The sequence below is a fragment of the Fringilla coelebs genome (assembly GCF_963513975.1).
Source record: "Fringilla coelebs genome assembly, chromosome: 17".
NCBI classification, from domain to species: domain Eukaryota; kingdom Metazoa; phylum Chordata; class Aves; order Passeriformes; family Fringillidae; genus Fringilla; species Fringilla coelebs.
The window spans coordinates 11,453,916-11,469,004 of NC_140043.1; the positions used below are offsets into that span (position 1 = coordinate 11,453,916).

General features: G+C 59.6%; 1 protein-coding gene across 1 annotated transcript in view; it reads right to left on the reverse strand.

The window, feature by feature from the left end:
• The window catches only part of FAM222A (family with sequence similarity 222 member A), a 28,498-nt gene extending 14,134 nt beyond the window's left edge, over positions 1 to 14,364 (reverse strand). Inside the window, exon 1 of the mRNA XM_084217353.1 lies at positions 14,248 to 14,364. The gene's annotated coding sequence lies outside the window, so the exon portion shown is untranslated. The remainder of the gene's footprint in view (positions 1 to 14,247) is intronic.
• Between the last annotated feature and the right edge of the window lie 725 nt (positions 14,365 to 15,089).

Here is a 15,089-nt window from a genome sequence, read left to right on the forward strand (position 1 = left end):
CGGAACCTGTGCTGCTCGCTTCTGCTCTGTGCCCTCCGCCAAGCAGGGGGGTGCCAGGCTCTGGGATAATCCCCAGGATGGGATCCGGGCAGGGTGTCCATGCCTCAGCTGGGCTCATCAGGCTCGGGGTCTCACCCTGACTCCCCCAGCAAACCAGGGACAAGGAGAGACTCGTTGGGAAAAGGTGTGAGGAAGAGGAAGAGGAAGAGGAGGAGGAGGAGGAGGGGAGGAAGTCATCTAATACCGAGCAGGTGTCTGGAGAACCCAAATTGTGCTGTTTTCTCCTAATAATGAAGTATTCATGAGTAAAAGCCTTTTTCACTACTTTCTTAAGATACTAATTTCACAACAAGCGCCTTGTTACCATGCAATTATTCCAATCGTGCATTTCTCCCAGATTCCATCTGTCCTCGCGCTCTCTAAATGAAAGACAATCATGTAACCACCTTTCATTATTCACTATTTTACTTTCAGCAAAGGTACCCTGAAAGAAATGATTTCCTCTGAAAGGGACTTTTATTCAGTTTCAAAACCAATTTTCTCCTATTACTGTCTTAAAAAAAAAAAAGGAGGGGGGCAGGGAGGTGTTTTTATTTCATGCATTACATATCCTTTGTTAACGCAGCTCGCAGTAAAAGCAGCCGTATCCATTTTCTGGCTTCGATTTCTGGTAATTTTAAAATATGCCATTACAATCAGGCAGAAATTATACAATTTGAAAAGAGAATGAAGTGCTTCTTATTCAGAGCCTGAACGCACTTGACTGCCAGGAGTTCTCCTCTCCCCGCCGGGACTCGGGGTTCATTACGCAGCCCCGCTCCCGGCGCCTCGGCTCCCCCGGAACGTGCCCAGCGCCCGGATCTTCCGTGATGGGAGCTGCCACCCTGACCTCATCCCCATCCCTGTCCCCGAAGGGTGGCCCCGGATCAAAGCACCCACGGCCATGCAGGAGATGGATGATGGCACCAGCTCCTGCCTACCTGAGCCTGAGCTCCACGGTGACCTCAGGGTTGGCGCCCCGCCGGGTGTCACCATCTGGCCGATTAGCGGCGGACGTCACCCGCGCCCAGGCAGCTCCTCATGGGGACACTGACCCGTGTCCCTGGCAGACAGGGGCAGTGTGGGCAGCTCGTGCCACTGCCGGCTGCAGATCAGGTCCCTGCTGGTCCCTGGGGCACACGGGGCTGAGAAAGCACCCAGGGGGTCACCAAACCCCTGTCTGGATGCAGCCTGTCACAGGAGCTGAGAGCCCAGCAGAGCCCTGGGGACACCCCCACGCTGGCACAGGTTGTCCCACCACTGCTCTCTGCACCCTGCCACGCACAGCCCAGCTCCCTCCTGGAGCCATCCCAACCCTGGGCTGGGATCATCACCGGCAGCAGGCGGGAGAGGCGCGGGAGCCACACGCCAAAGTGAATAAAGCCACCGATTAATTCAGACCCTGCTGCTGCCCCCATCTCCCGGTGTCTCGCAGCCCAGATGATTTTTCCGACAGCCACGCTGTGCCTCACCCCACCTTCACAGGCTCAGAACCGGCAAGGCTCTGGTGCCACAACCCCAGAACAGCGTCCATCTGTCCATCCCGGCACCCTGCAGGGAGCCCCAAGCCCCAGAAGGCCCGTGGGCGAGCGGGTGGGCGCCTGGCACAATGGGCATCTGTGCCACGGTGGCATTTCGCTAATGCCGCTCCGAAAAGCCCCTGAATCAGCTGATGGGAATTGGGCGCTGGGCTGTCCAACGCTTAGCGCCGGCTTAGTTAGCTCCATCTGCATTTGAACTAATTCCAATCAGCAGGATCCGATTTAGTTCAAGCTGCTCTGGCTCTTTCGTGGCAGGGAAGGCAACACTCAGCAGTTTTGCTGGAACGCCCGGCCTCTGTGCCCGGGGACCCACCATCATCCAGCACTGGGGCACAGGGTGAGTCCCACCAACAGTGGGGTCATCCTGGGGACATCTGGAGCAAGGTCCCCCAGGAGCCCCAACCCCACATCCCACAACTCTGGCATCACAGAATCACCAAATGTTTTGTGTTGGAAGGGACATTAAAGCCCATTCTGTCCCACTCCCTGCCATGCACAAGGATGCCTTCCACTATCCCACGTTGCTCCAAGCCCTGTCCAAGCTGGCCTTGAACACTTCCAGGGATGGGGGAGCCACAACTCCATCCTTCACCTCTCCCACCACTCCATCCTGCCCCACACCCAGCTAATCCATCTCGACATCACACTATTTATAAGCCCAAGGTCTTTGTGACTTTAATAAAAACCACCACCCTCTATGTCTAAAGCCCCAGTGATGGGAGGGTTTGGCACCTCCTCTGACATCAGCAGCTGATAAGTCGGGCTTATCTCCTCCGAGAGCCCTGCGAAGGTCCCTCCCGCGAGATAAGGCCAGCGCAGCTGTCGATAGAGGCTTTTGCAGGCGAGGATTTAGATAAAAGAAAATGTGATGGGAGGGGGGAGAAAAGAAAAAAGGAACTTTTAAAGGCTCAGCCCCAAGTGGGTCTGTGTGGCTGCTGAGCTGTGGCAGGGCAGGGATGGTGAGGGACAAGGTCTTGGTCACCATCCAGGCTGTGGTGGAACACATCCAGATCCTTCCCCGGGGGGCAATCCTATCAAAAGGGAGCTTTTGGGGTTAGGAGAGGAAAGGGGGGCAGGACCAGAGATGCTGCAAAGCTGTTTGAGCCACACCATGGCCATGTCTCCCCTGGCTATCAAAAGCCAGCACTGGGTTTGGCACAAGGACAGGTGGTGAGGGGTGACCCTGGTTGGGAGAGGCATGGGAGGCTCCCGACAGTGCCAGACAGACACACGGACAGCACAGGGCAAGGCCAAGGCCAGCAGCAACCAGAGAAACAAAGCAAAAGCCCTCAGTGGCCCCTGGTGTGCAGAGTGCAACTGGGAACACAACTGTCCCTCGTCCTTACACGGAGGGAGGAGAATCCAACCACACCAGCAGGGAGCTCCCCTTCCTCACAGCCCCGGGGACACCGAGCTCCCTGCCACCACCCCCTGCCACTGCCACCACCACTGGTCCCAGGGACACTGATTTCCCATCCCATGGCGAGGGTGAGGAGGTGCCAGAGGAGGAAGGATTCCCCTCTGCACACAGTGGATGCCCACCCCATTGCAGGGTGAGCGGGATTTTGGCTGGTGCTGCTGTTGGCACTGCCGTACCCATCTCCCACCCAGATTTAGGGTGGAGGGGATGCAGCAACGCCACAGCTCAGCCCTACAAGGGGCGAGCACAGAAAGGTCACCCCACTGTGAACCACAGGGAGCATCAGGTAAAATAAAACCCAAAGTTTGTCACCAAAGGTCACCCCACGACCTTCCCTCGCCCGACCTTCCCTCATCCCGCCCGGCTAATCCGCTCCCCTCCGCGTGCTCCAGCCCCGGGCCTTTCAGGGGGCCCTGTTAATAATTAAATGTTAATCTAAAAAGCAATTTTAGCTGCAGTGCTGCAGATCTGGTTAGAGATTACATTAGCATGTAAGAGTCAAGGGTAATTTTCTCTAACCCCTCTTGTGATCTTTAAAACCCGCAGATCTTAAAGCAACACCAGCTCCTCTGATTAAAATTGGAAGCTGGGGTTTGTGATGGATAATGATGCTGGAAGTGATTATTTTGCTGCTCAGGGGCTCGCTGGGATGTGGGGACTGTGGGGGGCTGGGGGAGAGACCCAGAGCAGCCAAGTGGCTTCTCCCAGCTCATGCTCTGTGGAAATGCTGGGAAGGTGCTGGGGGGAGCCCCAGACCTGGTGCTGAGCAGAGCTGTGACGCCCTGAGCATCCTCATTTCCCACTTTTTTGGGCTGCTGTGACACCAGGATGGCATGGAGCCCACCAGCCATGGCACAGTGCCAGGGATAGAGTGGCACTGGACCAGGACCCTCACTGCTACAGGCATCCTACAGCAGCATCTCATGGCTCTCCCATCCCACCCAGAGATGAGGTTTCTGCTCTTGTGGCAGCTCCAAGGAGAAACCCCTTGGACTGTACAAGAGAGTCAACATGAAAAAATACCCCAAAATAACCTTTTGCTCACAAGCAAGGTGAAAGGAACTGGGACAGGGCATGGCAAATCACCTCCTGAGCACTTCCAAAGACCCCAAGGAAGAAATAGGGTATCAGATGTGTGCACTATAATGGAATTTAAAAAAACCCCAACAATTCGAGTGCTGCTGAGCATTTGCAGACGTCCCTGTGCAGGGCTGGGGCGGCCTGGTTAAATTTATGTGTCAGCTTTAAGGAGGCCTCTCATCAAATGAGCTATTTTGGGCAGAGATTAAAGATCTATTTTCGCTGCGAGCGGGAACAGCTCTCGAACAGGTTAATAATGATTCTGGAAAGCCAAGCGCCTCCAGCACCCCGGGGCAGGACCCCAGAGCCCTGGGTGCTGTTGGGGGGCTCCTGAGGCTCCCCGAGCCAGGAGGGTGGGGGATCAGAGTGCAGCATCCCCCCGCCCTGCTGCCATCCTGCCGGGGAGGAAGGAGCCCCGCGCGCTGCGGCGGGCGCCGAGCAGCCGTGGGTAATTGGAAGTGGCAGACGCTGGCACGGCGCTGCCGAGAAGGTCATTATGTGGGACTGGGAACAAAATGCCAGGAGCAAGGGGGGAGCAGCCCTGTTAGCAAAGGTCAGGGCCCCGCTCGGGTGCCGTCGGTGTTTTTGGCAGGGCTCAACCCTGGCTGCGTGCGCCGAGGTCCCGGCAGGGCCAGCGCGCAGCGGGCGGGCAGGATCTGCCAGGTCCTGCCAGACATGTACAGACGTGGCCCCTCGGATGTGGCACCAGCTCCTCAGAGCAAAACCTCGCTGATCTGACACGGTCATGCCACGCATTCCTCCTGCACACGGATTGGGGAGCTGTCCCTCATGGATCTCGGGATGCTCACGGGATTTAGTCCCAGCCCCAGCACAGACCCGGGATCAACCAGCAGAAAAGCCAAGTGGCTCCACGCAGCAGCAACTAAAAGCACTCTAGACCCCAGCAAGCCAGGAGACAACTCCAGCACGGGCAACCACACCGTGGGCACTGGCAGCATCCACAGCTCCAGCTGAGACCCAACAAACTCGGTAGTGCAGAGACCAAAGCTTCCCATCACAGCTCCTGCCCCATCCTGGCTCGCTCCTGCCTCATCCCAGGGGTTCGATTGTCCCCTGCAGTGACAGTCCCTGTGCTGCCATGGCCATGGTGCCCCGTCCAGCTGCCCCACACTCGGCAGCCGTGCGGCTCCACTCCCTAATTACAGCCCCAAGTGCCGGAGCTGTGAAAGAATCTGACGAAGGAATCCAGGGTAGATCGCGCTGCTGAAATTACTATAATCAAAGGCTTTCACAAAGGCTTCAAATGCAACCAATTACCCTGAAAGGCGAGGCAAGAAAGAAAACAAATTAACATGTTTGCACAGAGCCTCGGCGCAGCGCACACACCGCCCCGCGCCGCCCTCGACCCCGGCTGGCCGCTGCTCCCCATCCATGGCTACCTCTCCTCATCCCTGGCTAGCAGCTCCCCATCCCCACGGCTGGGCCCTGTCCCACATCCTGCTCTGCTCACAGCTGCACACAAAGGGGCTCTGTGCCCGTCCCTCACCCCGCAGCCGCCCACTGCCCTGCTGGCGCACAAAAGCCCTGCCTGTGCCACGGCCGGCTCCGGCGCAGGCTCGGGGGCTTGCCAGGGTGGCCTGGGGAAACCTCCCTCGCTCCCTCCCTCCTCCCCCGGGGCTGGAGGGGTCCCCAGGCCAAGGAAGGAGTGGGGGGTCCTCAAAGGCATCCATTGAGCACAGCCCTGTGTTGCCCATCAACAGCTGGGGAAGCTGCTCACAGCAGGGACCCCTCACCCTCCCCTCCTTACGTTCCACTTCGTCTGCACTGCCGGTCTGGGGGGAAAAAAAGGGGAAAAAAAAATAAAAATCAACTTCTTCCTTTTAATATTTAACACGAGTCCATCACCCTCAGTCTATTTGGTAACACAAAGCTCTGGAGATTTAAACCCTTCTCACCCGGAGAGATGGAAATGAATGGTGCTCTTTAATGAGCTGGTTCAGCAGAAAAGATAGATTTCCAAGATTACTGCAGGAATTCTTATAATTGATGTGTACTTTTGTAACAAGGATTATACCACCATCCGGCCGAGTAATTCCGGCTCTTCCCCCCCTTCTCCCAAGCTCACCCTGCTTTTGGGGTTCCCTGGGGAGAGGGACCAGGCTGTGCCCTGGTGGGGAGAAAGCAACTCGGGAGGGGGAGGAAGAAAAAGACAAAGAAAAACTAAACAGGTTTTTCTTATTTAGCCATAGACAACCTAAGGCAGCCACTGAATGGAAAATAAGGCATCTCTCCAGATTTCTCTATTTGTTTTACAAATCCCTACTTTCCCCACCGATCGGGAGGCCGGATGAGCCGCTGAATGCCGAGTAATTAAAAGGAACAGAGAACAATACTCAGCGCTGCCGAAGAACACGGAGTTTCCCTCAGATGTTTATAGCAATTGTATGAAAATGTACCAGGCGGGATGGGGAGAGCTGACAGCCGGGATTGGGAGCAGCCGGGATCGGAGCTGGCTGCCTCCCCCGCCTGATTGGCATTAATTGTGCGCGTTTGCAAAGCAGAACGGAAAGTCTGACACGAGCTGCGAGCCAACATTTCTTTCTAATAGTCTTAATGATTACGACGAGAGCTGATGATCATCGCGGGGTGTTAATAGCCCCGGAGAGCGGCTCCCGGTGGGGACAAGCGGGGATGTCCCAGCCCAGCTCCCCTGGGTGGGCTGGGGGGTGGTGGGATGAGCTGAGTGGTCCCATGCAGCCACACCACTGCCTGTCAGGCTGTAAAACTCTTGACAAGGGGACAGGAAGGACACGGAGGGGACAGGAAGGACAAAGAGGGCACCGCAGCCTCCTGCTCCATCCATCCCCAGGCTCTGCCCCATCGAGGGGTGGCTGCAGTGGGAGGGCAACAGCAGGAGGGAGAATGTGTCCCACACTGAGCCCCCAGTGCAGCAGGAGTGTCCCCAGGCTGAGGGGACACCCTGCTGCCACAGGTGTCCCAAAGCAGCTGCCACAGCCTCATCCGCAGCAGGTGCCACAGGAGGGGCTGGGGCTGCTGCCCTGGGGAGCGAGGAGAGAGACTGAAATCCCCCACCGAACAGCAGAGCCCGTCATTAACAGCTGATTAATGAAACCCGACTTTTCCCGACTCTTTACAAGGCTGTTTTTCCGCATGTCCTTGAGTTTCGCTGCTGCAGAGGCGAGCGGGAGCTGGGTGGGATGGGGGGACCAGCACGGGCAGAGACAGCGCCAGCCGCGCACAAAAACCCTGCCCGGCCAGGTTTACACGGGAGGAAAAATCGATGCCCATCGATCTGCAATACAAAGGGACCGCGGCGCTGGCAGACGGCAGGCGGCTGCCATCTGATCTGAGCGGGGCTGTGCAGGGGACACGGCTCGGGGTCACCCACCGTGGGACACACCCGGAGCACGGCCGGCAGCACCGACGGCCGCCCCGCCCGCACCGGGACCCCGCGGGCGGCACGGCCGGGCCATGTGCCACAAAGCCTCGCAGGGTGTGTGGGTGGCCCTCGGTCGTGTCCTTGGCGGGACACGGCTGTCACCTGCTCAGCCTCCCCCAGCTGGATGGAGAGATGGCCTCAGCCCGGCTCTGAGCTGTTTGATTTGTTTTATCATCTGCACCGGCCAACAGATCACTCATCTTCGGGCTTTCTGAGCTCACTAATAATTGTTCCCTGATGAAAAGAAATCGAGACTCGGTCCCTTTCTTCTTCCCCCCCCCCACCCCATCTTTCCAAAAAAAAAAAAGTCCGTAAAGAAGAGCTATAAAAATGGCTTGTTATCTCACCTAGTGAGGCTCGGGCTGTATGTTATTGCTAATTGGGTATAACATCCTTGTCTTGTTCTGCTCTCTGAAGCTAAATCAAGAAAGCACCACTGCTGCGAACTAATTATATCTCTGGACTGCAGACTCCAGCTTGTCTTCCCCTTTATTGAGTTAAAAAATGGTCACTAACCTTAATCTCTCATATTCCCAAGAATTAGGGCTGCTGGAAACCCACCACTTCCACCTGCATCCTGCTCCGTGCTGGGAAAGACAGAGCACATGGCCTGATGAAGGGTTTGTGCTGCTCTGGGACACAGCCCTGAGCCAGGTGCCAGAACTGCCCACCCCTGTGGCATCCCGTGACAATCACAGACACAGCTCAGGTCCCTGTGCCATGGAGACTTTCTCACACACAGCTCGGAGCCTTCCTGTGCTGCACACACTCAAAGCCTGGCCGTCTCCCCTCCTTACAGGAGACCTTAGCCTTCTTTCACTGGGATGTTTCTAAAATCTGTCCCCCCCTCAGCATTCCCAGGCTTGGCAGATGTGAACACGGGGGTCATGCATGCAGAAATCGAGGGGAGGGGATGCTGCTCCAGTTCATCCACGTCAGCTCCCAATCCCAGCCCAGGATGGACCCCCATGAACCTGGTAAAGCTGCTGCTCACCCTCGGGGTCCTCCACTGGAGCAGGGACACTGCAGCCACCCAGCTGTGCCACTACAGGTGGCTATGGATGAATCTCTCTGGTTACTGGCACAGCTGCACCCTCTGGCACAGCAGCCATGGCACAGACCCCAGGAGAGAGGACAACCAGAGCCACAAAGGACACTGAGACGAGCAGTGGAGCTTGGGCCACACAGGACAGCCCTGTAACAGCAAATCCCTCAGTGCCAGCAAGCTGGGATCAGAAATACCAGCAGCAATGTGAGGCTGTGGGACAGGAGCTGGAGCAGTGACACCAAGCTCAGCATCCTGCCCGGCTCCATCCCCCCTGCCCATGGGCACCCACCCGTGCAGATGGTGTTACTTTCCAAAGGCAAAGTCAAACTCCAGCTCTCCCCGCGAGCCAAGAGCATCCCTTAAAAAAATTGATACTTCCCTGACTATTAATTAACCTGAACCACTTAAAACTGCCTTCAATTTGTCAGGTTTAACTGCCAGCTCTTCTCGGTAAATCAAGCGTCGCGTGCAGATGGAGGCTGCGTGCGCGAGGCGGCGGCGAAGGAGGAGGCGGGGAGCACGGCGAGAGGGGCACCCTGTGCCACGCTCACCATCCTGTCCCCCGAGAGCCCTGGGCTCGATATTCACACCCCACAATTAGCCAGGGCACGGTATTAAACACACCAGGCAGGCGGGAGCAGGCAGGGCGGCCAGCGGGGCTCTGCGCCCCACACTGCAGCCTTCCCGTCTCCCCCCATGGCGCCCTTGTCGTGCAGCCAAGGCTGAATTGGAAAGCAATATGAATATTTATCTCTGACAGTGAAATCTCCCTGCTGCAGGGTATTAAGGCTTTATTAGTGTGTGGTTACCAGCCACGCTAAGCCAGCCCCCGCTCTCGCCTGGAGCGCAGAGAGATGACCTACAAGAGGCAGATGGCAAAGCCTTGGAGAGCCCCCGACGCCGGGACGTGCCTCCTCAAAAAGGGGGCTGTGCATCCCAGTCCCACGCAGGGAGACAGAGTCAAGGTCCCCCGACCAAAGCCCCCTCCTCACCCAGCACCAGCCCCTCTGAAACACCTCCCCGGGCTGGGGCTGTCCCCGCGCCCCCGCAGCGGGCGGCTCTCGCCGTTTTGGGTTAAAACGCTGATGTATTCTCTCTTTAGCAAAAGGAGTCCCAGGGGCTATAAAAACTCCCAGCAGGCTCCTGTCAGTCTCAGGTCATTAACTTTCTTTCATTGGGAGTTTGTTTACAGCCAGCCATAAATAGCGGCGCCCGCGCCGCTCGCTCGCCAGCGGGACAGGCTGGAATGGGATGGGATGGAATGGGATGGGGCTGCCTGTGCAGGGGGGCCCAGCACCCCAAGCTCCAAGGTGTGGGGTCCAGCACTCAGTCTTCTCTATCAACTTCTCCCATGCCCCGTGTTCCCTGCACCCCGTCCTGCTCAGAGCAGCAGGAGCCACCTCAGCCCTGCAAATGGACGGGGTCACCTTGTGCACGGCCTGAGGGAGCTGCAACGTGCCTGCAGCCTTGCCTGGAGGAGGAGGAAGGAGGCAGCTGGCTGGAGCTGTCCCCGTGGGTCACCTGCCCCACACTCTCACCCAGCCCAGCCTCAGTGCCTGTCACCAGCACCTGCCTCAGGTTCAGGACCTCTGCGTGTTTGAGGTGACCCAGTCCCAGCACACAGAGCCCTGGGGGGACACCAGGACCCCACATCTCACCACTGCCTGCACCTCAGAGCTCTGCTTTTCACATAGCACAGATAGAAACACGAAATCGAGCGTGCCACTGGCACGGCTGGCCCAGCATTCCTGCCAGGATGTTTCCCACACATGGCTCCTCTGCACCCAGGCACACAAGGGACAATCTCAGAGCACCCACATCCTGCTGTCTGCCCAGGACAGGCACCCACGGCCCTGCCAATGTCCCTAACCCGGGGAGTTCACCCTGGACCCTGCTGATGCCTCGGCAGCTCCAGCGAGCCACCCTGCTGGGATCCTGCTGGATGCAGGTGCCCAGGGCTGGCACAGGTGCTCGGGAGCTTTATTTGCCATGGCTGTGTGAACTCATCCCACGAGAACCCCACAGGTACCCCCAGACCCCCTTTCCACAGACTGAACAAGAAGCTGAGGCTGTCCCCTCGTGCCACCCCCATCAGCACCACGCTGGCACAGATGGCTGGAGTGGGGACTCAGTGGCACAGCCCCTCCATGCCCCATCCCAGGCTGCAGAGGGGGGTCCTGGGGGTCCAGCTGGCTCTGGCAGCAGCCAGGAGCCCACCTCGTGCTGTATTTCACGGGATGGCTGCAGGACCAGCCCCCGGAGCAGCACCACAACAGTCTGTGCACTGGGCTGAGGGATTAAACCCCAAACTCACACACGGCGACTTGTGCTCTTCCACCCATCCCTAGGCGAGCAGGGGACTTGCCAAAAATCCCAGCCTCATCCCTGCCGGTGCCCCGCATCTATGGAAATATCTGTATTTTAACCCATATACTCGCCCAACCTGTAATCAGAGCAACACAAATAGCCCCTGCTTCCCATGTAAATTAAAAACACCCATTAGGCAGATTTCAAAAGATGTCAGTAGGCTTATAATTATACACGACATCCTTCCGAGATAAAAGCGATTACCGGGGATGCAAATCACTTAGCAACCAATCAGTGCCCCCAGAGTGCGGAGCACTGACCAGCCATCCATTTTCGCCTCGTCCTTTTATTCCCTGCATCGAGCAAATACAAACACAGATAAAGAGAGGCACAATAGCTCTTGACACGCAAATAGGTTAACATAATAAAGCCAGCTTTAGCCGGCTCACTCGAGGGAGAAAAGCAATTCTCAGGCAAGCAGGAGGTAATAAAACAGGGCTTTTGTGTTCCTGGCTCCCATTCTCACCCCTGCGCCAGCTTTGCTGCATTAGCTGATAGGCATCGTGGTTTGATTGAATTACCTTTCATGAATATTAGCTTTTTGAGGAATGCGCAGGCAGAAGAGAAAGAAGAAATGTCTTATTTTTGCATGCATGCGCCTGCTGCAGACGGACATGCGGCGGCACAGATGCCGGCGGGGGCCGGGAGAGGGGTCCCGGCAGGTGCAGCCCCCGGCCCACCCCGCCAGCTGCAGCATCCCCAGCCTTGGGGGGGTCACACACACACTGCCTCCGTGCCAGGATGAGACACCACCAGCAAAGGACCGTACCCAGGGACACACATCCTGCTGTCCCCACATGGAGCCGTGAGGACAGGAGGCTTCTCACATCACTCTCCACCCTCAGGACCCCGCATCCCTGCCCGTGGTACCCCGAGAGCCGGAGGGGGCTGGGGTGGGCTGGCTCCCAGCGCACATTCCCGAGCCCACCGCTCCCTGTGCCGCAGGATCACGCCGGAGAGGGAGCGGGGCTGCCCGGCTCCACCGCAGATTTTTCCCACACAAGTTGAGGCCACGCAGGAAACCCGCTGCAGGCAAAAATTAACTCCGCCGCCTGGCAGGGATGCGAGCGCCCGGCACTAATGCCGCACGCACGGCGGGGAGCGCGGGGACAGCTTGGGGACAGCTCGGGGACGGGGCACCCGGCTCGGGGGCATCACCCCCGTGGGGTCATAGGACCGGGAGACCCTCGGTCCCAAAGCCAGAGCCCTTCTCCGGGCAGGGCAGCAGCACGCAATTAAAAACCAGCCCCAGGAGGGAAGGGGGTAATCCACAGCCCGCTCAGGGATGGATGAATTTTAGGCTCAAATAAAACTGACAACCAGAGGGGCTAAAAAACTGAGGTGATGTGGCCTCAGCAGCCTGGCAGCAGGCACTCATGTCCTCCTTCCATGGCTTTCCCTGCCCCAGCCTGAGGGTAGATATTCACACCGAGATTTTGCAATTTTTAACGACACGCTTGGCTGAAACAGGGCCCAGCTCACAGCCGCTGCTGCTCCGGCATCCAGAACGTGCCCTACTGGTACCGACCCTCAAACCAGCAGGAAAGCTGTTCCTGAAGCTGGGAAAACAAGCCGTGCTCCCAGGGAATGCCTTTCCCTTCCCCTGCTCTACACACAAGGGAAGCAGAAGGCACCGCGGCGAGAGCTCCCCTCTCCTTCCACCACGGCTTCGAGGCCGCCCGACCCGACCGCACCCGGCTCACACCGCGGCTCCCCGGCACCGGCAATCCACTCCTCAAAGTTTCATGGATCCTTCCTAAGAAAAATCCCTCGCAGGATGCCGGGTGCCCTCTGCCAGGGACGTTTCCCACCTCACCCCTCAGCACCACAGGCTGGGTGTGAGAGCTTTGCCGGCCCAGGGTCCCACCAGAGCGATGGCCACGTGTGTGGCCACTGACCAGCGACATGTGCCCGGCACAGCGGGCAGTCAAACCCCACCACAGGGGTGAGAAGGGGTAAAGCTGCCAAATTCCACTAAATTATCCCGAGAACGATGCTGGACGCTCCTTGTGGAGAGAGGGGCCGCGCGGCTCTGTCCCCACGCCTGCAGAGCCCCACGGCCACTCCATCCTCCATGAAAACTCCTCACCCACCCGGGCAAGCTGCCTGCAGACAGAGCATCCCGAGCAGGAGGATGCACATACAAATATATATAAAATATATATATATACACACACACATAAATACGTATCAAAAACCTTGGGGAGATCCCGACAACCAGAGCCAGGCAAACCACCACTGCCCAATGCCAATGGATTCATCCCTTGGCAAACACCGAGCACGGCTGGAAAACTTTGCCACTGCTTCTCCTCGGAAATACCCCGCAGGGCCGGAGCCGAGCCCCGGTTGCAGCCGTGCCCTGCAGCGAGCTGTGCCGTGCCGTGCCGTGCCGCCGCCGGCTCGCTGCGTCCAGGCCCTGCCTCTCCAGCCATTAAATCTCCGCGATGTGACGGCTCTCCCCGGAGCTGGATTGGGACGCTGGGGCTGAGCTGCTGGCACCGGCAACACCTCATCTCTGCCGGGGACCGAGCCGGAGAGGCGGCACAGCTCGCTCGTCCCCGGCTGGAGCCGGCGGCCGCCCCGGTGGATGCCCAGCCGCGCTGCCCAGGAGATCTCGGGGACCACGATGCCTCGTCCCCGGTGAATCGTATTCCCAGCGCCGATGGTCCAGAAGACGCCACAGGGATGCTGCCTCAGCAGCGGAGCTTTTTCCAGAGGGGATTTTCCCCGGCAGAGCCTCCTGACCCGGCGGAGGCAGCCAGGGAGACGGGTGTTAAATAAACCATCGCTGGGTGGGTCCTTCTTCCCTCTCCTTTGTGACCGGCGGGATTCACACCAGGCGCGGGGTCCATGGCGGGGTCCTGCTCTGCCACCACCCGCTCCGGTGTCGCGGTGCGATCGGGCGCTTTCCTGCCCGGGACGGAGGAGAAAAACCCTTTTTTTTTTTTTTTCCCGGGCGAAAAGGGACAGAAAAGGGTCGCAGCAAAGGTGGCAGCTCCCGGTCGGCTCCCGCTGGAAGTGTCTCAGCTTTCCTCCTGGAGGCACCCGTGGATATTTTATTTCCACTTATGAGTCAGGCGACCCAAAAAACCATTTAAAAAATCAAAAATCGGATGGAAAAAAAACCCCAAAAAAACCAAAAGTTGTTCCCGTTCCTCTCCGGTAGCGACGGGCGAGCCGGGCCCCGGCGGCGACGGCTCCGCGGGCACCACCGGGCACCGCGCTGCGGCGGCACAGCCTCCGCTGCGCTCCGGGAGCCGGCGGAACCCCCGGTCCCCGCGCCCCCGCCCGGTAACCCCCCCGACCTCCCCGGTGCCCGGACCCCCGTTACCGTCAGAGCTGGATCCGGGCCGGCTGCGGGCGCTGCGTTGCGGGGCGCACCGGGCCGCCCCCCCCGGGCCGCGCAGCAGCAGCGGCGGCGCCCGCCCGGCCCCGCGCCCCGCCGGCGGCCCGCCCCGCCCCGTGCGCGGCCAGCGTGCGGGTCCCGGCGCTCGGCCCCGGGGGGGGACGGCGGGGAGCACCGCGGGGAAAGGGTGGGGGGAACAGGAACAGCAAAAATATCCGGGGAGAAAAAAAAAAAAATTAATTAACCCCAAATCCACCCGGCGCGGCTGAGCTGGGGCGGCGCGGCGACCCCGCGGGGCATCACACCGCGGCTGCCCCCGGTTCCTTTGTGCGGCGGCGGTCGGTGCCCGGCGGGGCGGGGCGGGGGGGGGTGGGTGTCGCGGGGGGCAGCGGCGGCGGCGGCGGCTCAGCGCTCCATGGCGGCGGCGGCGGCGGCGGCGGGCGGGGGTCGCGGCGGGCGGGGCGGGGCGGGGGGCGCTGGCGGGGCGGCCCCGGCTCGCGGCTCGCGGCTCCCGCCCGGCGCGCGGCTGCGGCGGCTCTGAGCGCCCCGCGCGGGGCCCGGCGGCCGCACGCGGCTCGGCCCCGCCCCCGGCGCGTTGCCATGGCCACGGCGCCGCGTCCTGCGGGGAGGGAGGGAGGGAGGGAGGGGGGAGAAAAGGGGCGGGGCGTCCCCGCCGGACGTGCGGCTGCTTCCCCCCCCCACCCGCCGGCTCCTCGAGCGGGAAAATCCGAACGGCGGGACTGCGCTTCCCGGCGTGCCCCGCGCGCCGCCGCCGCGCCGCGGGGCTGAGGGGCGCCGTGAGGCCTCATGGGAGTTGTGGTCCTGCT